Source organism: Myodes glareolus, chromosome 10 (genome assembly GCF_982192425.1).
Source record: "Myodes glareolus chromosome 10, mMyoGla1.1, whole genome shotgun sequence".
Taxonomy (NCBI): Eukaryota; Metazoa; Chordata; class Mammalia; order Rodentia; family Cricetidae; genus Myodes; species Myodes glareolus.
Window position 1 is genome coordinate 79607428 of NC_142035.1, and position 25826 is coordinate 79633253.

At 38.4% G+C, this 25826-nt stretch overlaps 1 pseudogene; it reads right to left on the minus strand.

Moving 5' to 3' along the window:
- Nucleotides 1-21503: 21503 nt before the first annotated feature.
- Nucleotides 21504-22198, minus strand: LOC125406522 (glutathione S-transferase A4 pseudogene; annotated as a pseudogene).
- Between the last annotated feature and the right edge of the window lie 3628 nt (nucleotides 22199-25826).

The following is a 25826-nucleotide window of genomic DNA, read 5'->3' on the forward strand; positions in this document are numbered from 1 at the left end:
CCCTCATGAAGGGAGAAGAGGAATACCTTGACTGGATTTATTGTGTTTTGCTCCAATGACCCACTACTGGTGAAAATGATATCATTTTTAAATGTCACAAATCAAACAACAATAAATTGCACTGGATTCTAAGGAAAGGAATTATTTTTATTTTGTTTTAGCATTAACCACAAAATGTGAAGAAGGTCTTCTGGAGCAAAAAGGTATGCAACTAATGAGCAAAAGAATCATATTCTACTGGAGAAATGCATTACATACTGTCTTATTTTTATAGAACAGCTCATAACCTTTTAGACAGGCATTTCCAACACTAACACCTTCTGTCTTTCCAATCATAGTTGATATTTAGATTCAGCAATGCAGAACTTAGTTATTAAGAGGAAAAGTGAAAGCCAGCAAAGTGTCTGGTTACACAGGAACATGAACAGTGTACCCGAAGATAAGATGTGTGTTAAAAAAAAAAACCAACATACTGAGCATTGAGAAGTGCTTTATGTCTATTTCTTTAATTACTGCAAAAGTTATCTAGAGTGTATTTATGTTGATATTTTTTGTTACCCAATCATTGAACCTACTAACTTTGGACAGGTAGCTATCAACATTTGTTGTTTTGAGTTAATTAACATTTAACAAGTTAAAAAGTTAAATTTGAAATAATGCAATTTAAATATACTCAGAGAAACAGCATATTGACAGATTTAGAGAGTAGATCAACTTTATAAAATTTTTTAAAAGGCTGTAAATTCATTAGAAGAGGGCACTATTTGTGGCAGTACTTCTTTGAAAGGGAGACTTGGCATTTTCAAATTATTAGAAGACAAACTGAATGGCCTAGTTTTTAGTTATAAAGGAAGAAAATTATATGACTGTTTAATTTCAGATTAAAATGCTTATGAAAAAAGTGGTAGATAAGTCATTCAACATTGATCTCTACTTTAATGAACACACAAGCAAGGATTGTGTATTGGTGGTGTGAGACCATGGTCTGTATTTTGTCAAGTATATTTTAAATAAATGCTGATTGGCCAGTATTAAGGCAGGAAGTATAGGTGGGACAACCAGACAGGAAGTAGAGGCAGGTCAAGGAGAACAGGAGAATTCTGGGAAGAAGGAATCCCATTTCTCTGCAGTTGTGAGCCTGACACAGAAGAAGCAAGATGTGACTGCCTAGCTGAAAATGGTACTTAACTATGTGGTTAACATGGACAAGAATAATGGGCTAATATATGTTATAAGAGTGAATAAGAACCCTGAGCTAATGGGCCAATCAGTTTTATAACTAATGTAGACCTCTGTTTGATTTCTTTGAGACATAACAACTGTGGGAACTGGGCAGGACAGAAAACCCCGACAACATATTGGTAGATAATTTATAAATTCAATTCAAATAAATCCAAATGTAGTTGAAAAGGTGAGAAGATTGGGCAATATCCAGTATTAATAATTTGTATACAAATCAGCTATCTCAATTACTTTGGTCTCGTCTTAGAAACATTCATTATAATTATTTTTATTTTGATAGAGAATTAAGACTTTTAAGACATATAGAAATAATTATAACACAAAATTGATTGTCCACTATAGAGAAGGCAAAGAAAACAATTTGTACTGAATACCAGATTTTGCATTATTTCAAAGAAAATCAGGTAGTGAAATATTCATGAAGCTCTTGGCTTTTTAGTGGGCCTTGGAGTTCTAAAATGGGTTTGATCTGGTGAGTTAAAAGAAGGAGAATGAACATTTCATGGAGTAGGAAAAATGAGATAAATGCTTAGAAACAAGTAAATGAAAGGGTGTGAGGCAATTAACAATGTATGTCAGAAGAGAAGAATGCAAAAGCAAATGGGAGAACATTGAATGAAAATGTAAAGATTTACACTTTATTCATAAAGATTCAAGCAGAGGATTTAGGGAAGTTAATGAGAAGGGATTTTTAGGAAATAAAGTTCACTCTTGTGAAATTCTCCACTGGATATTTTGTATACTACATAGTCCTTTGTACTTGCTTATTTTACCTGCAGTACTCAGTAAAAATATTAATGCATTGATTTGCTTGTGGAATAATGGAAATACTCCTTAGTTAATATCAGTAAAAGGGAAATAAAAGAATATACCAGTTGCTTGTTGGGTATTTTCTCAAAGTTTGCTGACTTGCTGAGGGGGTGTTTTAAAATAATGTTCCTACTAACAAATGAGAGATAGACTGGCTTCTAGTTTGTGAAAACTTACGTTGTTTAACACTTGTGTCCTGGAACTGTTCAGAAACAATTATCTTATTCTTTCCATTTGTTAGCATGAGATTAAAGCATGTTAAACAGCATATTTTGATCTGCATGTGATTAAGAGGCATGGAACACAATACACTTTAAAGGAATACTATGATATCAGTGTATTGCTTGTACATCATATTTAAAATTAGAGGTCTAATATATATTTTCTGGAAAAAGCATTAATATTACCACATAAGATATTATACAGAAATATTTTATTTTTAAACAAACAAAATATTTTATTTTTAAAATATTTTATTTTTGTTTAAAAAACAAAAAATGTATTTAAAATATGGTATGATAAAGCTTGAAAATTTTGGTGATTTTGTTTAACTGAAACCTCTTAATACTATATATGTTCCTGCCTTCATACCAATGTTTTGGAAAAGAATTTTCATTTTAGTAAGATAGATAGATAGATCAGTTTGGTGTCAGCTTTTAAACACACTACACAAATGCCTTAGAATCTGCTGAGGTTCCCAATAAAAAATCTTTGCTACATCAGGAGATTATACCCAACTAGTTTATTCTAGATTTCTAATTTCATCCTCTATACTGTCAATGTTATGTCTTTATTCATGCCTGCTTGCTGCATATATGATTCATTTTTTAGCATTTCCAACAAGAGTGCTTGTATAACAAAAACAAAATATGTTATCTGTTGCATCATGCTTCAATTAAATTATGAGTCTCTTCTCTCTATTTTTAGTTTAAGTTCAGAATTACACATTTTGGAAAGAGTAAAATTTTCAGAATTTCTTACAATTCATTCTAATTCCTTACCAAACTAGCTTCCTTCCTTCTCTTCTTTCTTCCTTACTTTTTATTTCCTTATCTCTTCCTGCTTTCCTGAATTTCCACCTGCCTTTTTTCATTTACCTTCTTCCCAGAATGAGAATTTAGTATCTATGACATGTTATTATCAAGGTATTTTTCTCTTCTAATTCTTAGGTTGTATAATTTTAAATGCATATAATCCTTACAACTTTCAGTATAATTCATGTATCTCTTACAAAATGGTATTGATATATGGTAAGTACAGTATGAAAATGGCTAACAATTTCCTGGGCTGAGGATTCCTTAAGCTGATAGTTTCTTGAAGCAAAGTATGATCTTAATTAGTCTTAATAATAAAAATCTGGATTCAAATATTGAGGTAAAAGTTACAAGATCAGAGAAGAAAAGGAGCAGTCACAGTCGCCTCTTACCTCTCTGACTCCTCAGAGAGAAAATGACAATATCCTGTCTTCATCTCACTCTCTGATCTCCAGGCAGTATTTAATTGTCTAAACACATGAAAAATACCACAATCTGTCCATCTTTTTGTCAAAAAAGAGACTATTATAATTAACATAGAAAAACTATATACAATAATTACCATTACTATATGCAATATATACAGTCAAGAATAAGGTTAAAAATGTCCAGTCTATTAGCATTTATTAAATTCAGAGAAAATATTCCATTATCTATCCTATCTTGTTCAGTACAAAGTGTTGTACCTATTTCACTTTTTATCCTAATTTGCTGTACCAACACAAAACTATCCTTTTAAGTCTCTCAAGCTTATGCATTTTACATTTTCTTTTTAAGTTATTTTTCTGAACGTGTTAGCAATGAACACTATGACTAGAACTATTGACTCTTCAACTCCACTACAGACCCCAAGAGGAAATATTACTTGAATAAATAGGAAGTCCAAGCAAGTGGCTTCCAAAATATGTAAGGAATGAGTGCAACATCTGGCTGCCTGACCACTCACCCACATTTCCGCTGGAATGGTGGAGTATCCTACAGGCCTAGAATATCTGAAAGAATTATCTGTGAAGCAGGATATTGTGGAGAGATATCCTATTTTGTCTTGACAAAGTTTAGCAGTCATCTTCTTTTGTGTCTTGCTTGTTCAATTTGGAAAGCATGAGGTCAGCAATCAAGGCAAGGGCAGCAGTTACTTACCTCAGAGCTAACTATTGCCACAAAGAAAATAAATTCCATATTAAGCTTCTTTGATGCCCACTGTCTTACTGTCTGAAGACTGTCTTCACTGTCTGAAGTAGATTGGTGCTGCCATAAAAAAAAAAGAAAGAGTTGACTGAGCTACTGATCTAGGTAAGAGCAGGCCTGAGGCAGTGAACGCCACAAGCACAGGACTGAACCAGCAAAGTCTGCCAGAGCAGGCCTGAGGAAACAAAATCCACAGGAGTAGGGACTGACCTACCTATCTAGGACAGAGCAGGGCTGAGGCAACAAACTCCACAAGAACAGGACTGAGCAAGTGATCAGGGCTGGGATGGTGACCTCTATGAGAACAGAAATGAATCCAGACCAGTGACATTAGTGGAAGCAGGACTGGGACAGCTACCTATGCCAGATCAGGCCTGAGAGAGTGAATTCCTCAGGAGCAAGTAAAGGGGAGCAACTGCTAAGTGAGTGGTCCAGAGCTAAAGACCACTGTGGGTCTAGGCATGAATGTGGAAACTTTGAAGGAGTAGACCTGGGTCAGGACTCATGCAGGTCTGGGCATGAGTCAGGGACTATGAGGGATTTTGCCTGAGGCAGGGCCTTTGCAATTTTGGATGTGAATCTGGGACCTCTAAGGAAGAAGATCAGAGCCAAAGACCTTTCCAGGACCAACTCCAAGCCAGAGATCTCTGCAGGAGCAGATCCAGAGGAGGAACATTTACAGAAACTGGTCTGAGCCAGCATTCTAGACCAGAGCAGGACTGAGACAGCAAACTCCATGGGAGTGGAGCAATCCCCCAGAGTGCTGAGTGACCTCGAGGATTACAGAGTGAGCAACAGGGTAACTAGAACCATGTCATTGAACGTACCATGAGAAACAATCATCTGAATCTTGGATCCACTGGCACCTAGAAGATTAATCACCAGAGTCACAGACAGCCCCAACCACACCAATAGAGGATAAGATGAGTAGACAAAGTAAGAACACACACAACACCACAAAAAGCAACATGAAACCAGTAAAAACTCGAGACCCTACAACAGCAAGACTTGAAAAACCAAATATAGATGAAGCAGAAGAAAATGCTTTAAAAAAATTACTTCAGGAGGATTTTTGAGAATCTTAAAGAGAAAATGAGAAATTCTATTGCAGAAATGGAGGAAAAGACAAAAAAAATAGAAGACATCAACAAATTCCTTAAAGAAAACCAAGATACCCTTCTAACACCTGTCAGAAGAACTAAAATCAAAAACACCAATGATAACCTATGCTGGAGAGGATGTGGAGTAAGGGGAACACTCATCCATTGTTGGTGGGAATGCATACTTGTGCAGTTAATTTGAAAATCAATGTGGCAGTATCTCAGGAAATTCGGGATCAACCTACCTCAGGACCCAGCAATTCCACTCTTGGGAATATACCCAAGAGATGCCCTATCATGCTACAAAAGCATTTGTTCAAGTGTGTTCATTGCAGCAGCACTATTTGTAATATCCAGAATCTGGAAACAACCTAGGTGCCCCTCAATAGAAGGATGGTTAAAGAAGGTGTGGAACATATACACATTAGAGTTTTACTCAGCAGTAAAAATCAATGACATATTGAATTTTGCCTACAAATGGGTGGAAATAGAAAAACACTTTACTGAGTGAGGTAACCCAGACCCAAAAAGAGGAATATGGTATGTACTCACTCATAAGTGGATTCTAGCCATAATTATAGCACATTGAGCCTATAATTCGTGATTTCAGAGAAGCTAAATAAGAAGATGAACCCCCCCAAAATCATATAGTTATCCTACTGGATATTGAAAGTAGACAAGATTGCCAAGCAAAAGTTGGGTGCACAGAGGTGAGGGGGTGGATTTAAGGGGAGATGGGTAGAGAGAAGGGAGAAGGGGAGGATTTGGGAGAGCTTGGGGGGGGATAGAATGGGTGGGATGGAAAAAGAGCAGATATGAGAGCAGGGAAGTAAATATCTTAATTAAGTGAACCATTTTAGGGTTTGCAAGAAACTTGATTCTAGAGGGGTTCCCAGGTCCAAGAAGAGGTCCCAGATTGTTCCTTGGGCAGCAGAGAACTGGTCTTGAACTGGCCTTGTCCCATAGCCACACTGATGAATATCTTGCATCTCACCATAGAACCTTTATCTGGCTATGGATGGAGATAGAGACAGAGACCCACACTGGAGCACTGAACTGAACTCCCAAGGTCCAAATGAGGAGCAAAAGGAGGGAGAACATGAGCAAGGAAGTCAGGACCACAAGGGGTGTGTCCACCCACTGAGACGGTGGGGCTGATCTAATGGGAGCTCAACTAGGCTAGCTGGACTGGGAGTGATGGAACATGTGATCAAACTGGACACTCTGAATGAGGCTGGCAATGAAGGCTGACTGAGAAGCCAGGGACAATGGCACTGGGTTTTGATTCTACTGCATGGACTGATTTGTGGGAGCCTGGTTTGTTTGGATGCTCACCTTTATAGACCTGGATGGAGGGAGGAGGACCTACCTTGGACTTCCCACAGGGCAGGGAAACCTGACTGCTCTTAGGACTAGAAAGGAAGTAGGAGGTGGGGAGGGGGAGGAGGTGAAAAATCTTAATAAATAAATATATAAAAAATTTAAAAAAAGAAAACGAAGAAAAATCAATCAAACATATGAAAGAAATTATTCAAAACTTGGAAACTAAAATAGAGACAATAAAGAAAACACAGGCTGAGGGAATAATAGAAACAGAAATCATGAGAAAATGATCAGGAACTACAAATGCAAACATAAACAGCAGCATGCAAGAGATTAAAGAAAGAATCTCAAGGGCTGAAGATACAAAAGATGAAATAGAATCATCAGTCAAAGAAAACATTAAATCTATCAAAGCTTAACAGAAAATATCAAGGAAATATGGGAGACCATGAAAAGGTCAAACCTAAGGTAATAGGTATAGAAGAATGAGAAACTCAACTCAAAAGCTCAGAAAATATGTTTAACAAAATCATAGAAGAAATTTTTCCCAACCTAAAGAAAAATACTGTACTCAGATGATAAATGGGCTGAGAAAGAAATCAGAGGAACATCACCCTTCACAATAGCCACAAATAGCATAAAATATCTCAGATTAACTCTAACTAAACAAGTGGAAGACTTGGATAACAAGATCTTTAAATCTTTGAAGAAAGGAATTGAAGAAGACACCAGAAAGTGGAAAGATTTCCCATGCTCTTGGGTACGCAGAAATAACATAGTAAAAATGTCAATCTTACCAAAAGTAATCTACAGCTTCAATACAATTCCTATCAAAATCTCAGCAAAATCCGCCACAGACCTGGAAAGGATGGTACTCAACTTCATATGGAAAAGCAAAAATTCCTGTACAATCAAAGATCTTCTGGAGGCATCACAATCCTGACGTCAACTTCTCCTACAGAGCTACAGTACTGAAAAAAGCCTGGCATTACCACAAACACACAGGAAGACCCAGTGGAATGGATTCGAAGACCCTAGTATGAATCCACACACTTTTGAACACCTGATTTTTGACAAAGAAGAAAAAATATCAAATGGAACTAAAAAGGCATATTTAACAAATGGTGCTGGCATAACTGGATATCAGCATGTACAAGAATGAAATTAGATCTATATCTATCATCATGCACAAAACTCAAGTACAGTTGGGGGAATCTGGAGAGGTCCTTGGAGCCTGGCAAGAGGCCCTGCTCCCATACTGAGGGGATCCAGAGAGGAAGAGATGGGCAGGCGCCAATGCAAGAATTCCTCCAACATCCTGAAAAGCAACATGATAACACCAGAATCCAGCAAACATGCAACAGGAAGACCTGAACATCCTAACCCAGAAAAAGTAGAAGAAATTGACTTTAAATGTAACCTTATGAAAATGCTGGAGACCCTTAAACAGGAAGTGAAAAACTCCCTTGCTGATGTGCATTCACTGGTCCAACACTGGCCTTTGCCACACTTTCTATATAATCCAGAAGGGAGATGTGTTCTATTTGGATTATTCTTATAAAATACATTATTTCTAGAAAGCGTTTTTTAAGTGATGTTGTGTACCACAATTAAAACATCTAACATTGCAATTTTTCCATTTGCCTCTGGAAATCACCTCTCCTATCCAAGGAATATCATGGTTATGAGAGTCAGTATTTACTGTAACATGGACTCATTCACTTATGAGTGATGATCTTGTCTTTAATGGTTTAATTGGACTTTTGAATTGGGAATTATTATTTTCAAAAGCCAGAGATTCAATTGTTTGTCTAACTTCTGAATTTGGTATTATTCTATTTACTGCTGAAGTTAATCTTTGTAAATAAATAAATAAATAAGCTAAAGTTTCTTTTGGTCCCTGTAAAACTTTAATAAATGACTCAGTTCTCTTTTCAACATCTTCAACTCTGTCCCAAGTATTCAAAGCTGATTCATGGCATAGAGTCAAGCTGTGGTCATCATATATAAGCTATCTTTGTACATTAGCTTAATTGTCCTCTCTAAGAAGTTGATATTGGGAGATTTAATATCTCTAGCCCTACTTCATTTTTCATTGGTCCTAGTCACATCTTTCCTCCAGATTTTCTACTGTAATTAAGGATCACGCTCCAGGACTGCTGTAACTAGGTCTCTCCTGCCGTGTGGGATAATTCTGTGACAAGTTGACCATGTGTTTAACATATGATTCACAAAAAAAATTAAATGTAAACCATTTGAGACAATTGCTTCCTTTAATCTCAAATCTAACATTTCCACAGGAGTCCACTTTGCTCAAACCAGGCCTTAGTGATACCTGTCATTTGGCTATTCCTGTAAGGAGCCTGGATAAATTAAGGTGGGTTTTGAAAACCTTGTATTCTTTCTCTCTAACCTTATAATGTAATTGTGAGATTAGATCTCCATTAAAGTCCTCTGTCTGGGTCTGAATATCTCTAGGATTTGTTTTCGTAAGTTCTTCTTAGACTGCATCTTGACATTCATATTAAACAACATATTTTAGGGATAAAATCAGAATTATCAAAATAATAATTGACATTATGCAAATCCAGGTAAGTTGATTGTCTCTTTATTTAATTGTTACATTTTTAAGCCTTCCATTGTGTAATGATTATACAGAGTCCTAATTCCTTTCATCTAAATAGTGTTTTCCATTTTATGTGTGAAAAAATTCTCTCTCTCTCTCTCTCTCTCTCTAACTAATTCCCCCCTTTTAAATTCTCAGTTGTCTCACCAAATCGGCTGTTGATGATGGTGTATACTGGATACATAATAAATAATTTTTAAAAAATGGGCAGGGGGCAGAAGTGAGGGAAGGAGGAGATAAGCAAGTTTGGGGTACATGATGTCAAATGCACAGATAATCAATTAAAGATGAGAAAAATAAATATAGTAAGCTTATAAGGGAGTTTTTCCTATTACTTTGTTTGTACTGAAATGAATAGAGAATATCTGTATTCTCCATTCTCTGTGTGTAAAAAATGTCAAGGAAAACTTGTCTTTCCCATCTCCTTTGGGGGAAGCAAACAAGATATTAGCGCTTATAAAAAACAAACATTATGCACAAGAAAATTGTATACAATTGCCCAATCTCATTAAATTCTTTTGTTCCTTTCCAATACGGGGATCATGGTTACCCTGTATCACACAAAACTAACTAATGTGGTGAAGCCTCACTTGTGGTTTTTAAAGGTTAGTTCTATTTTATGCAAAAAAAATAAAGAATAATATTTTATGTGAACCTATTTTCAAAATTTTATTTAAATATCTTCATTTATAAAATTAGTTTGCACTGGTAATAAAAACAATATGCAATGGATTAATAGAAATACACTGTGCTGTAGGTTCCTGTATATATGCTTACATCGCTTCCTTCTATTAGCCATCATCTTACAAATTCTATAATTAAATGAGCTTCAAAAATTATACATTTGAAAATCATAAATGTTTTTCTAACTCAAATATGTCACTTGGAAACAGTAAGATAATTAATAATAGAGTTGATAATGTTTTTATATCATATGTAAATATAGGAGATATATATAGATAATAGAATGTGAAATAAGGCAATAATGTAATATATTTTGAAAGCTGTTTACATTTATTTTATCTAAAAGAACCAGCTTTATCTCTATCAGGTTGTCTGAATACACACATACACATCATAAGTTGATAGAACCTATGTACATGTAAAAGCAGAAAATATACTTACAAGCAGGCTTGTGTTAATATTATTTTGGCAGTGTGACAAAAACTGGAAAGCAAATTACTTCATTTAATTCTGCAAGCCTGCTGTTTGTTATTTTCCATCCTGAGGGTGAAATGTAGTCTCAGTGCTCAATCTTCCACATGTCTGAGAAGGGTGCAGGAGATATATATGAAATCAACAGACTGTCTTATCTTTCCTTCTTTAGTATACATCAGGCAAATAGGAACTTCCTAACTGTCATTTCTGTAGTAAATATGCTCTCGTACCATAGATGAAGGCTGACACTGGAATTCCAAGGAATTCATTGGTTTAGTAATGGACTTACAGTCTATTTTATAAAGCTGTACTTATATTCATTACATTGTGAGCACTGTTTCTAACTGTTCCCTGATATTAAAAAAAATCTTGTTAATTCCATGTTTCTAATTGTTCCCTAATATGCCAAAAAATCTACAAGCAGATTATGAGGGATGAAACTTCTATTATGGTGATATTTTGTGTGTGTTTTAACAAATAAACCTTGCCTAAAATAAGAATACAAAGTTAAGCCAGTAGAGGCCGGGCAGTGGTAGCACAAGTGGACTAGGGAGGGAGGCAGAGGCAGGCAGATCTCTGTTAGTTCAAGGCCACTCTGGGCTATGTAGATCATTGTTCCAGTAGAAAAGAAACAGTGCTCACACAAAGATGATCCTAGCATTTAAATAACATGCCTCTAATTTTAGCCTTAGGGAGGTAGAAACAGGAATGTAAGGCTGAGCAGACAGAGGAATATAAGGTAGGAAGAGAAAGCACCTCAGCACAGTCTGAGGCAGCATTCTGAAGCACTCTGAGCAGCAGTTAGTTGGAGGAGCAGTCTGAGAAGCAGTCAGTCTAGGCAGTCAGTCCTAGGATGCAATCTGAGCAGGCAGTCTGAGGACAGGGTCACCCTTTTGGTCTGAGCATTGGTAGAGGTAAGAACTCTAGTGGTTAGCTGTTCTGGTTCTCTGTTTCTTCACCTTTCATCCCCTCATAGCTGAGTCCAAGATTTTATAATTAAGAACAATTAGAATTCATACTATATTCTAGCAAAGAGACTAATGCTTATTTTATTTTATTTCATTTCATATATACAAAAAATGTTCAAAATTTTCATAGATTTAAAAATTAAAGATTACTTTATTTTTTTATTTTTTTGTAATGTAAATGTCTTTATTCCATCATAATATATTTACATTTCATTATTGCATTTGCTCCTTTTCAAGGACAGCTATGGCATAAAAATTTTGTGCCAAATTGTATGATGAGTCATTGGGTAACAAATAAACAAAGAATTGCCCTTCTCTAACTGTGTTTTCTTTTTTTTTCTCTTTCCTATGTTTAATTTTTTTTCAAAGTTTATTAAATTATAAAAGTTTCCATTTCCGCCCCTCCTCCCAACACCCTCCCACTTCCACTTCCCCCACTCCCTCTCCTCCTCCCTCTCCATTCCTAAGAGTAGTCAGGGTTTCCTGCCCTGTGGAAAGTTCAAGTTCCTCCCCCCTCCCTCCAGGTCCAGGAAGGTGAGTATCCAAACAGACTGGATCCCAAAAATCCAGTATATGCAGAGGAAACAAGTCCCAGTGTCATTGTCAATGGCTTTTCAGAAAGACTCTGGGCCAGCCACATCCAGAGAATCCGGTCACATTCAGAGAATCTGGTTAGATCACGTGCTCGTTCAGTTCCAGTCCAGCTGGCCTTGTTGAACTCTCATTAGATCAGTCCCCTTGTATTAGTGGGTAATGGCACCCCTCGCAGTCCTGATTTCTTTTTTCATTTTCTTCATCCTTCTGCTCCTCATTTGGACCGTGGAGGGCTCAGTCCGGTGCTCCAATATGTGTTTCCGTCTGTATCGCCATCCAACGTCGGATGAAGATTTCCTCTGCTCTTGCCTTCATTGTTCACATTCTCCTTCCTTCTGCCTCTTGTTTGGATCTAGGGAACTTGATCCAGTGTTTCGACGTGGGTCTCCGCCTCCATCTCCCTCCATCGCCAGATGAGGGTTCTATGGTGATAAGCAAAATGTTCATCAGTATGGTTGGGGGCCAAGGCCGGTTCAGGCACCCTCTCCTCTGTCCAGAGAAAAATCTGGGGATCTCTCCTTGGACCTGGGATCCCCTTTAAACTCAAGTCTCTTGTAAACCCTAAAATGACTCCCTTAGTTGAGGTATAAATTTCCCTGATCCCATATCTATCCATTCTCCCTCCCCCCATCCCAGTCCCCCGATCTTTCCCCATTCCTCCACTACTCCCTTCTCTCTAACCCTCTCCCCTTCCAACAGCTTCCCCACCCCCCCCATGCACCTGAGGTTACCTGGCACTCTTGTCTATTTCCAATCTCCAGGAGGATAGCTACATGATTTTCATCAGGTTCACCTTCTTATTTAGCTTCTCTAGGATCACGAATAATAGGCTCAAAGACCATTAATTATGGTTAGAATCCACTTATGAGTGAATACATACCATATTCCTATTTTTGGGTCTGGCTTACCTCACTCAGTAAAGCGTTTTCGATTTCCATCCATTTGCATGCAAAAGTCAAGATGTCATTGTTTTTTACCGCTGAGTAAAACTATAATGTATATATGTTCCACACCTTTTTTAACCACTCTTCTATTGAGGGGCACCTAGGTTGTTTCCAGGTTCTGGCTATTACAAATAGTGCTGTTATGAACATAGTTGAACAAATGCTTTTGTAGTATGTTAGGGCATCTCTTGGGTATATTCCCAAGAGTGGAATTGCTGGGTCCTGAGGGAGGCTGACTCCCAGTTTCCTGAGAAACCGCCATACTGATTTCCACAGTGGCTGCACAAGTTTGCATTCCCACCAACAATGGATGAGTGTTCCCCTCATTCCACATCCTCTCCAGCATAGGTTATCATTGGTGTTTTCGAGTTTGGCTATTCTGACAGGTGTAAAATGATACCTCAAAGTGGTTTTGATTTGCATTTCCCTGATCGCTAAGAAGGTTGAGCATGACCTTAAGTGCTTTTTAGCCAGTCGAAGTTCATCTGTTGTGAATTCTCTGTTCAGATCAGTACACCATTTTTTAATTTGGTTAATTAGACTTTTAGTGTGTAGTTTCTTGAGTTCTTTGTATATTTTGGAGATCAGACCTTTGTCTGTTGAGGGGTTTGTGAAGATCTTATCCCAGTCAGAAGGTAGCCTTTTGGTCTTACTGACAGTGTCTTTTGCTTTACAGAAGCTTCTCAGTTTCAGGAGGTCCCATTTATTTATTGTTTCTCTTATTGTCTGCGCTCCTGGGGTTCTGCTTAGGAAGTGGTCTCCTATGCCTATGTCTTGTAGACTACTTCCTACTTTCTCTTCTATTAGGTTCAAAGTGGTCAGATTAATGTTGATGTCTTTAATCCATTTGGACTTGAGTTTTGGCCATGGTGATAGATATGGATCTATTTTCATTCTTCTACAGGTTGACATCCAGTTATGCCAGCACCATTTGTTAAAGATGCTATCCTTCTTCCATTGTATAGCTTTAGCTCCCTTGTCAAAAATCAGGTGTTCATAAGTTTGTGGGTTAATACCCGGGTCTTCTATTCGATTCCATAGGTCGACTTCTCTGTTGTTATGCCAATACCAAGCTGTTTTCAATACTGTTGCTCTGTAATAGAGTTTGAGGTCAGGGATGGTAATGCCTCCAGAAGTTCGTTTATTGTATAAGATTGTTTTGGCTATCCTGGGTTTTTTGTTTTGCCATATAAACTTGATTATTGTTCTCTCAAGGTCTGTGAAGAAGTTTGATGGGATTTTGATGGGAATTGCATTGAATCTATAGATTGCTTTTGGTAGAATCACCATTTTTACTATGTTGATTCTCCCAATTCAAGAGCAGGGGAGGTCTTTCCGTTTTCTGGGATCCTCCTCAATTTCTTTCTTCAAAGACTTAAAGTTCGTATCAAATAGGTCTTTCACTTCCTTGGTTAGAGTTACCCCAAGATACTTTATGCTGTTTGTGGCTATCATGAAAGGTGATGTTTCTCTGATTTCCCTCTCTGCTTCTTTATCCTTTGTGTATAGGAGGGCTACCGATTTTTTGGAGTTGATCTTGTATCCTGCCACATTACTAAAGGTGTTTATCAACTGTAGGAGTTCTTTGGTAGAGTTTTTGGGGTCGCTTATGTACACTATCATATCGTCTGCAAATAACGAAAGTTTAACTTCATCCTTTCTAATTCGAATCCCCTTGATCTCCTTATGTTGTCTTATTGCTATTGCTAGAACTTCAAGCACTATATTGAAGAGGTATGGTGAGAGTGAACAGCCTTGTCGTGTTCCTGATTTTAGTGGAAAGGCTTCGAGTTTCTCTCCATTCAATTTGATGTTAACTGACATCTTGCTGTATATTGCTTTTATTATATATAGGTATGATCCTTGTATCCCCAGTCTCTCCAACACCTTTATCATAAATGGGTGTTGAATTTTGTCAAATGCTTTTTCAGCATCCAATGAAATGATCATATGGTTTTTTTCTTTCAGTTTATTTATATGATGGATTACATTGATAGATTTGGGTATGTTGAACCAGCTCTGCATCTCTGGGATGAAGCCCACTTGATCATAATGGATAATTTTTCTAATGTATTCTTGGATTCGGTTTGCCAGTATTTTATTGAGTATTTTTGCGTCAATGTTCATGAGTGAGATTGGTCTGTAATTCTCTTTCTTGGTCGTGTCTTTGTGTGGTTTTGGTATCCGGGTAACTGTAGCCTCATAAAAAGAGTTTGGCAATGATTCTTCTGTTTCTATATTGTGGAATACATTAAGGAGTATAGGTATTAGCTCTTCCTGGAAGTTCTGGTAGGACTCTGCATTGAAACCATCTTGTCCTGGGCTTTTTTTGGTAGGGAAAATTTTAATAACAACTTCTAGTTCTTCACGACCTACAGGTCTGTTTAGATTGTTCACCTGATCTTTGTTCAACTTTGGTATATGGTACTTATCTAAAAAAATGTCCATTTCTTGTACATTTTCCAACTTTGTGGCATATAAATTTTCGTAGTAAGATCTAATGATTCTCTGAATTTCCTCTGTGTCTGTGGTTATGTCTGCCTTTTCATTTCTGATCTTATTATTTTGCATGTTCTCTCTCTGCCGTTTGATTAATTTGTTTTTTTTTTTGCACAGAGTGTATTTTATTTTATTTTTTTTTTAGTAATTTTATTAAATTATAAAAAGTTTCCATTTACGCCCCTCCTCCCAACACCCTCCCACTCCCCCCTCCCTCTCCTCCTCCCTCTTTGTCCCCAAGGGAAGTCAGGGTCTCCTGCCCTGTGGGAAGTCCAAGTTCCTCCCCCCTCACTCCAGGTCCAGGAAGGTGAGCATCCAAACAGACTGGATCCCAAAAATCCAGTATATGCAGAGGAAACCAGTCCCAGTGTCATTGTCAATGGCTTCTCGGAAAGACTGCAGGCCAGCCACATTCAGAAAATCCGGCCACATTCAGAGAATCTGGTTGGATCACATGCTCGTTCAGTCACGGTCCATCTGGCCTTGGTAAACTCTCATTAGATCCGACCCTTTGTATCAGTGGGTGATAGTATCCCTCGCAGTCCTTCGTCATTTTCTTCCTCCTTTTGCTCCTCGTTTGGATCTTGGGGGGTACAGTTCGGTGCTCCAACGCGGGCCTCCATCTGTATCGTCATCCAACGCCAGATGAGGGATCTATGGTGATAAGCAAAATATTCATCAGTATGGTCACGGGCCAAGGCCGGTTCAGGCACCCCCTCCTCTGTCCAGAGAACAATCTGGGGATCTCTCCTTGGACCTGGGATCCCATATATAATCAAGTTTCCTGTAAACTCTAATATGACTCCCTTAGTTGAAATATATTCTTCCCTGATCCCACATTCATCCTTCCTCCCTTCCCCCCATCCCGGTCAACAGAGCTTTCTCCATTCCTCCCCTACTCCCTTCTCTCTAACCCTCTCCCCTTCCATCAACCCTCCCACCCCCCCCCCATGCACCCAAGGTTACCTGGGACTCTTGATTATTTCCTACCTCCTGGCGGATAGGTAAATAATCTTCATCAGGTTCGTCTTCTTATTTAGCTTCTCTAGGATCACGAATATGGATAGGGGTTTGTCGATCTTGTTGATTCTCTCCAAGAACCAGCTTTTTGATTCATTGATTCTTTGGATTGTTTTCTGTGTTTCTACTTTGTTGATTTCAGCCCTCAGTTTGATTATTTCCAGTCTTCTACTCCTCCTGGGTGAATCAGCTTCTTTTTTTCTAGAGCTTTCAAGTGTGCTGTTAAGTCTCCAATGTGTGCTTTCTCGTTTTCTTTTATTGGGCACTTAGTGCTATGAACTTTCCTCTTAGCACTGCTTTCATAGTGTCCCATAGGTTTGAGTATGTTGTGTCTTTATTTTCATTAAATTCAAGGAAGACTTTAATTTTTTTCTTTATTTCATCCTTGACCCAGGGGTGATTCAGTAGTTGACTGTTCAACTTCCATGAATTTGTTGGCTTCCTGGGGGTAGTACTGCTGTTGAATTCTAACTTTAATCCATGATGGTCTGACAAGACACAGGTGGTTACTAATATTTTTTTGTATCTGTGGAAGTTTGCTTTGTTACCCAGTATGTGGTCAATATTCGAGAAGGTTCCATGAGCTGCAGAGAAGAAGGTATATTCTTTCCTATTTGGGTGGAACGTTCTATAGATGTCTGTTAAGTCCATTTGATTCAATACCTCCAATAATTCTCTTATTTCTCTGTTAGGTTTCTGTCTGATTGACCTGTCCATTGGTGAGAGAGGAGTGTTGAAGTCTCCTACTATTAGTGTGTGTGGTTTGATGACTGTCTTGAGTTCTATAAGTGTTTCTTTTACATAAGTAGGAGGCTTTATATTAGGGGCGTAGATATTCAGGATTGAGACTTCCTCCTGATGAATTGTTCCTGTTATGAGTATAAAATGTCCAACTCCATCTTTTCTGATAGATTTTAGTTTGAAGTCAATTTTGTTGCAAATTAGAATGGCCACACCTGCTTGTTTCTTAGGTCCGTTTGCTTGAAAAACCTTTTCCCAGCCCTTTACTCTGAGTAGATGTCTGTCTTTGTGGTTGATGTGTGTTTCTTGTAAACAGCAGAATGTTGGATCCTGTTTTCGTATCCAATCTCTTAGTCTGTGCCTTTTTATAGATGAATTAAGTCCATTAATATTAAGTGATATTAATGACCAGTGGTTGTTGACTCCGGTTATTATTATTTTTTGTTTATTTGTTTAATAGAGTTTGTATGTGTCCCTTTTTTGAGTTAAGCTCGTGAAGGGTCGCTAGATGTCTGAGTTATTGTAGGCAGTGTTGGCAATGTTGAATTCCTTGGGTTGCGATTTTCCTTCTGTTACTTTCAGTAAGGCTGAGTTTGTGGCTACGAATTGTTTAAATTTGTTCTTATCCTGGAATATTTTGTTTTCTCCATTGATAGTGAATGATAGCTTGGCTGGGTATAGTAGTCTGGGTTTGCATCCATGTTCTCTTAGTTTCTGCAGTACCTCTATTCAGGACCTTCTGGCTTTCATGGTTTCCATAGAGAAGTCCAGTGTAAGTCTGATAGGTTTACCTTTATAAGTTACTTGCCCTTTTTCCTTTGCAGCTCTTAATATTCTTTCTTTAATCTGTATGTTTTGTGTTTTGATTATTATATGGCGAGGGGATTTTTTTTTTGATCAAGTCTATTCGGTGTTCTGTAGGCTTCTTGAACCTTCATAGGAATATCATTCTTTAGGTTGGGAAAGTTTTCTTCTATAATTTTGTTGAATATATTTTCTGGGCCTTTGATCTGCAGTTCTTCTCCTTCTTCAATCCCTATTATTCTTAGATTTGGTTTTTTTATTTTGTCCCAGATTTCTTGAATGTTTTGTGATGAGAATTTTTTGGATTTGCTGTTTTCTTTGATCAGAGCATTTATTTTCTCTATGGTATCTTCAGATTCTGAGATTCGTTCTTCCATCTCTTGTATCCTATTGGTTATGCTTGATTCTGTAGTCTCTGTTCGTTTACCTAGATTTTCCATATCCAGCCGGCCCTCGTTTTGTGTTTTCTTCATTGCCTCCATTTCAGTTTTCAATTCTTGAACTGTTTCCATTACCTGTTTGATTGTGTTTTCTTGGTTTCCCAGTGTATCATTCATGGATTTACTCATTTCTTCGAACTTTTTGTTATATTTCTCATCCATTTCTTTACTCATTTCTTCAATCTTTTTGTTGTACTTCTCATCCAGTTCTTTAAGGGAGTTATTCATATCCTGTTTAATGGACTCTATTGCTTTCATAATGGCTTTTTTTTTCTGCTTCTTCTGAATTAAGAGGTTCAAGACCTTCTATTGTAGGGTCATTGGGATCTGGTGTTTTCATGTTGTTTTTTAGATTGTTGGAGGAGTTCTTGCCTTGTCGTCTGCCCATCTCTTTCTTCAAATGCTCCCTATTGGATCTTCTGGTACCAGGTCAGGTTCCCTTGTTGGGCAGGGACTTCACTGACAGAAGGCCTACCTTTCCTCAGGCAGTCTATTGAAACACAGGCACTCCCTCCTGCCGGGTTGCACTCACAGCCCAGGCCCAGCGTGCAAGGGAGTTGCTTTGGGGAGATCTTGTGGCCCCAGAGGGAAGGGGGGAAGAGAGGAAGGTGTGCCTGGATAAAGGCTGGGACAGGATTTGGGAGAGCTCTGCATGGAGGACCCGCCTCTGACTGGTGACCAGAAATTCGAGGGGGGCGGGGAAAGTCTGAATTCCTCCTAGCCAAAGCCCTCGGGCCAGTCGCAAACTCACCCCTCCTCCAATGGATGTCTGCTAGAAGATCACTCTCTCTTGCTGGCCAGGAGTGTCGCTGAGCTGAGACAGAGGTTGCCTGTCCTCAGGCAGGCTCTCAAAGCAAAGGAACTGCCCCTGCCGGCCTGAGCCCACAGTCCAGGGCCAGCGAGCAAGGGAGCAGCTCTGGGGAGATCTTGTGGCCCCAGAGGGGAGGGGGGAAGAGAGGAAGGTGTACCTGGATAAAGGCTGGGATGGAATTCCAAAGATTACTTTAATCATAAACTGGAAACAATAAGAAAGATCTGGTGACATAATGATAATTGAGATCTGAGTTTATAGTAATTAGTATATTCTATAAGTAGCAAAAGGTACTACTTTTATTCATTTTAATCACGTTTACTATTTGAAAAGATGACTTGTTTAGCTTTGCTACTAAGCAGGTTTTATTTCCATTTTTGAAAGGTAGAAAAATTGACATGCTTCGCTTCTTGGGCTTCAGATCACTCAGTTAATAATTAGTAAGGAACTTTAAATAATGTACTCAGGTAAGCACAGGAGTGATTAGAGAACAGATGCTTTGCTTTGCAACAGAAGGCCTTCCTGTGGAAGCAATTTTAAGTATTTGCCAGTAAAGAAAAGCTGTCAGGTCAGTGTGATAGATATGCTTTGAGATTCAATAGATGATATGGAACATAGTCTAAAGTACATAGTCATTACTGGAGAATATTCAACCACCTCTAGGGCAATTGTATGTATTTAAAGCTCCAGTGATAATGTAGGATGACTTGAAAACTCTAAAACAGATAAGAATGTGAGTCAATGTCCATTTAAACAATCAAAAGTCGGCTGGTGCTCGGTCCCTTTAAGAGACAAGCCCCATCCTCTCCCAAACCCCCCCCTTCTGCTGCGGAAAGTAGATATCCTGTCTCTTCCAGCCTGTGCTCTCTCTCTTTTTGTCTCTATTACTGATGAAGTTACTTTTGCTCTCTCTCTCTCTCTCTCTCTCTCCTTCACCACTCTCTCCATCTAACTCTGTTCCTCTCTCTCTCCTTCTTCCCTCTCTCCATCTAACTCTGTTCCTCTCTCTCTCTCTCCTCTTTCCCCTTCACCCCTTCCCCCTTTCCCTTTCCCCTCCATAACCTACTAAATAAACCTTATACCCAAACTCTCTCTCTGCATGATATATCTGTCTCTCACCCACCATGGTCTCCCACCTGCCAAGGTGACTGGCCAAGGCCTGATAGGACCTGACAAATCTTCAGGTCACACACTGCCATCCCTCTTGGTACCCCCACTGTAATGGTCTGTCCTGCTCCTTTAAGAGACAAGCCATGCCCACTCCCTCCCCTGTCTGCCTTCTGAGTCAAGGGGACCTTCTGTCTGCTTCTAGCCTTAGTTCCTCTTCCATCTCTCTCCAAAAAAAGGCAGCTTATGCTTTTCTCCCTTCTCTCCCTCCCCCCCTCCACCCCTCTCTTTGCTCTTCCCCCTATTCCCCTTCAGCTCTTTCCCCTCTATAACTCAATAAAAAAATATCCACTTTCTCTGCATGGTGTGCTTATTCACCTGTCTCTCACCCACTGCAGCTGCAGCTCCTGGTGGAACTGGCTGCCCCTCCAAGGTATCTCACCTGTCAGTCTCTGTGCCTGGAATCCTGGAATCTGCTACCCCTTGTGGCCCATGGGCCACTTTGGGAATATTGCTGTTTTACTTTTACCAAAGCAGCCTCTCCTCCTGGGACTGACCTTCTCCCCTTATATCTTTAAGAAAGAACAACACTAGTCATCTGTGTTATATATATTTTTCTACTACAGAGTTCTGACGTTGATATATTTTCTATTGTCAGCAATTGAAACAATAATATTTTGTTTTAGGTAGAAAAACACAATGTCAGAAAGAACCAAGAAGAATACATATCACTTCATTTTACCTGTTCATGATGTTATTTTTTGTTGTAAAGTAAAATCAAAATAGAAACTACAACATTTGTACAGGTTTTCCATGCTTTAAAAAAATGCTGGTTTTAGTATATTAGTTGTAGCTTAATAATTCTGATATCACTTTTGCTATATTTTCAAAATACAATAGAGTATGAGATGTATTTTCAAATAAAAATCCTCGCATAGTATATGTTTCAGAGTAATTTTTTAAAATTTTTCACCATATTTAATTGGCATGTGTCGCTGATAGCAGAGGGGTTTTCCTTCTCGAAGCCTCCTGGAGTCTGCTCTATAGCTGGCCTATGGTGATGCTGCAATTGGATACTTGCTGTGGCCACATTAAGGCCTGTTGCCACTAGAACTTCAGAACGTTCCTGACTACCTCAACATAGCGGCCATCTGGAGGTGACTTCCTCTGACTCCCAGGTTGCAGAAATTTCTGAATTGTAGGAATGTTGCTGATTCTTGTCTTAAATGCCTGCAGCAGAGGCAAGTCAGACAGAATGGGAGCGCTGAGTTCCTCCACCATCAAAATGGCTTCTAACAGCTGTATGTCTGCCCAGCTGAACCAGTGGCCAACAGGAAAATCCTCCCCGCGGTCTTTCAAAATCTTTTCAAAGACAGGGAAGTAACGGGTTTTAGCTCTCTTTACTATTAAAGCATAGCTCTCCTCTTTTTCCTTTGGGGGTTTAAATGCAGCCTGCGTGATCATTACCATCAGGTCCAGGGTCCCGTCAGTATACATGTCAATCCTGAGTCTCTCCTTCAGGTCCTTCCCATACTAGTTGTACTTGGCAGCGAGGTGGCTGAGGAGAGCTCTAGACTGTGTCCGCGGCATTCCGTCAATATCAACCAAAGGGACTTGATCAAAAAGCAGGCGCCCATCCTTTTGCAACTTCTCATATTGTTCTCTTGTCTCCAGAAATTCTTCTTCAAACTCCACTCCCGCTGCAGCCAGCAGCCAGCGGATGGACTCCATCCTGCCTCTGCCCTGAAAGTAGTAGAGCTTGGGCTTGATCTTCATGACTCCTGGTTCAGTTTCCCTATTCTTCTAAGACCGGTCTCAAGGCAGTGGAAAAAGAAGCTGCTACGACTGTTAAATGCATTTTAGAGTAATTGTAAAAAGTACAGTGGTGATATTTTTCTGATTAAAAATCTTGCTTATAGTTGAGTGAAAATGCTAATGGTAACATATTTTATAAGCAGTTAAATAAAGTAAATGCTAAAGAATTTAAAAGGCCTCAAGACTGACCTCTTTCTTTTGATTACTGGTAATATCAACTTTCTTAAGCTTGTGTGCTGGAGATCTACTCGGTGTGTGTACAGGGTTGACACTGGATAACATATCGACATGGTCTGAGGGAGAAACAAGATGGCTGCCAGCAGCCTTTAATTGAAAAAAAAAGACTACAACTTTTATTGCATATGAAATTAAATGAGAGAAAAGGGAAATGTGAACAGAGTGTGGCTTGAAATCAGAGATAGAGTAAGCTAGCCTTGACATTAATAACAGACACAAGGATTATGCTAATGAAAGGATCATAACATCTTCTTTTCAGAGATAAGGAGACAAATTGCTTTTGCAAGCAGGAAATTTCCTCAATTTCCTTAGGGAATGAAGACCCTTGTCAACATGCCTCACTTAGTGAAATATACTTCTTGGTACCAGACACTGTAATAGTTTAAGTAAAATGCTGCAGGATCCCCAAGAGGCTGCAGTGGGCAGTGGGCCACAAGACCATGCCCCAGGGACCAGGTCCCTGAAGTGGTGGCAGGCAGTGGGCAGCAAGTCCCGAGAGCAGCCAGTCCCAGACAGGGATGGTGTAGTTCCCAAGTGGCTACAGTGGGCCATGAGTCCCAGCAGGGAGTCATGATGTGGGTGAGAGACCTCGATGGGGCAGCCAGTCACAGGAGTAAAGAGAGATGTTTAGAAATGTCATGCAGAGAGATGTTGGATATTTATTTAGTGGGTTTTAGAGGGGAAAGGCTAGAAGGGGAGGAGAGAGAAAGAGAGAGAGAAAGAAACAGAGAGAGAGGGAGAAACAGAGAGGGGGAAGAAGAGAAGTAGGGAGAAGGAAGCGACAGAAGCTGCCTCTTTGAAAGAGAAATAGAAAAAAAAGGGACTCAGACTGGAAGCTGAAGATCATCAGCCTCAGTGGATGGGGGAGGGAGTAGGCATGGTTTGTCTTTTAAAGGGACAGAGCAGACCATTACAGATACTATATTCCAATCTTTCTTGTCTTACTGTATTGGCCTGTCCCCCTCATAACATAAATGGTCACATGAGCTTGCATCATAATATTCTTTTCTAGTTCGTAAGAAGATAAATTTAAAATGATCTTCATTTAATCAACTCAATTTTAAGTAGCCAAAATACCTTGAAATTCCAGTTCAATGAGACACTAGATAAAAAAATAAATAGAATAAAAATATGAATAGAAGTGGTTATAGATGTGAGCCTTTTGAAAAAATCATGTTTTCGTTTAATGGAAATATTAAGGTGCATGGATACCAAGTAGTGTGGCCTAAAGTTATAGAATCTTGCCCACATTTATCCAAGAAAATCTTATCCTTTGTTTCTTAACCTTAGAAGGATATTTGTATTCTTTATACTTGAACTGAAAAATTTATAAATATTAGAATAAAAAATGAGTTCTACTTCTTAAATTTGCTATGAAGTTTGTTGTGGAAAATAGGCAATAAAATACACTGATAATAAGTACTCACAACAAATCCTAAGATATTAAGGCTATTATGAATTGTAAATTGAAAGAGTGCATTGAAGTTTAGATTAAAATTGCTATTTTGTAGTAAAATAAATTTGTAGGAAAAATGTAAAAAAAAATACCATCTCTGATTTCCAGTTGGATTAGAAAACTCCACACAATGTATGATCTCATTGACTTCTTAGGTTCTCAAAATAGACTAGGAAAAGACTGATGTATTAAAAAAAGAAGTGATATATTCATATAATCAAATATTTAACTTACTTCAATTTTCTAAAACAAAGCTAATGTCTTTTGTTATGCATTTCCTCAATTATGCTTTAACTCAATAAGGTTTAACATAATTGTCTTTTATTTAAAAGTAATTTTTCAATTATCTTCACAAAAAGAATGGGTTCCCAAATTAGCAGAGTAAGTTGACTCAAAATTTTCTTTCATAATGTAATACAGATATAATTTTAGGAATAACTAACAATGGGAAGAGGGAAACACCCAGCACTGGTGTCAGTGCTTCCACCATCATAACTTCCAACATAGGGTTTTTTTCCTTTGAAGTCAGGCTTCAAATAATATATGTGAGATTTGCTGTTTTTGTTGTTGTGATGATTAATCTTATTTGTTATCCTTTTTGTCTCTGGAATCACAGGAGAAATATACCTCTCTATATATGAGTCTGTGAGCATATTGAGAGGAGGAACAAACTTTTTTCCAGAGTAGGTAACCTCTTACTGGGGCAGCCCAGACATAGAGAGGCCTGAAGACAATACAGTTTTGTCTGTTAATGTAAATTCTTGTTGATGAGCCTGATGATGACTGCTGCCATCACAGCCCAGCTTCTTCAAGTGCTGTATCTGAACAGAGCACCAATATTTTTCCTGGAACCTTTCTAGCATTCTGCATCAAATTGAGACTGTTGAGGCTTGCCTCCTCATGAGCTAATACCTAGCAGACCCATAACCTCTTCAGCATCCAGGAAGTCATTGCTGGATTATCCAACCACTGTCTTGTAATCTATATTAATAAGTCCCCTAATATATACCTTGGCTAAATTCTATTTTCCTAGAACATCATAACTAATATAATCATCTTCCTATCACAAGTTGCTCTGGGGTTCCTTAATTAGAAAAAAAATGGAAACAGTTCAGAATAAATACCATGTACCAAAATATACCTATAAAATACTTGAAAATAGTTTGTTACAGCTGGTAAGTGTAAACTAAATTAAAGGAGTGGATAATGTCAGAATTACCATGTACCCATTATAAAGATATTTATTTACTTAGGACATTCTTAACAATTTCCAATAACACCTCCTCCTTTTATATATCTCTATTATGATGTAAAAAATCTGACGAAATTTAGTGACATAAAACCATATATTTTGTTTCTGTACTCATTTAATCCAGGAAAACCTGTGTTATATGTTTGGATTCTTGACTTTTTTTTTGGGGGGGTGGGTGTTGGAGACAGGATTTCTCTGTAGCTTTGGAGGCTGTCCTGGAACTAGCTCTTGTAGACCAGGTTGGCCTCAAACTCACAGAGATCTGCCTACCTCTGCCTTCCGAGTGCTGGGATTAAAGGTGTGTGTCCCCACCACCCAGCAAGGGATTCTTGATTTTTGTCATTATTTGTGTTAATGAAATCAGTCCAGATGTTATTAACCTGCAGCTGTATTTGAAAGTTCAGCTGAGGAAGTGCTCATATGCATATATTCTCAATATGGCACAAGTCATGAAAATTATGACTTCTAGGGGCCAGTGGGTAAAGGTCCTTAGTTCTAAGTGCATGGGCTTCTCATGAGAGATAGTTTAAACAAAAATTGAATTGCAGCAAACTGAAAATAAGAAGTGAAAAGGAAATGATAATATCAACACTCTGTGGAAGTCAAGTGTTATTACCATTGTATTTTGTTGGTAAAGAAGTTACTAAATCCAGCAAA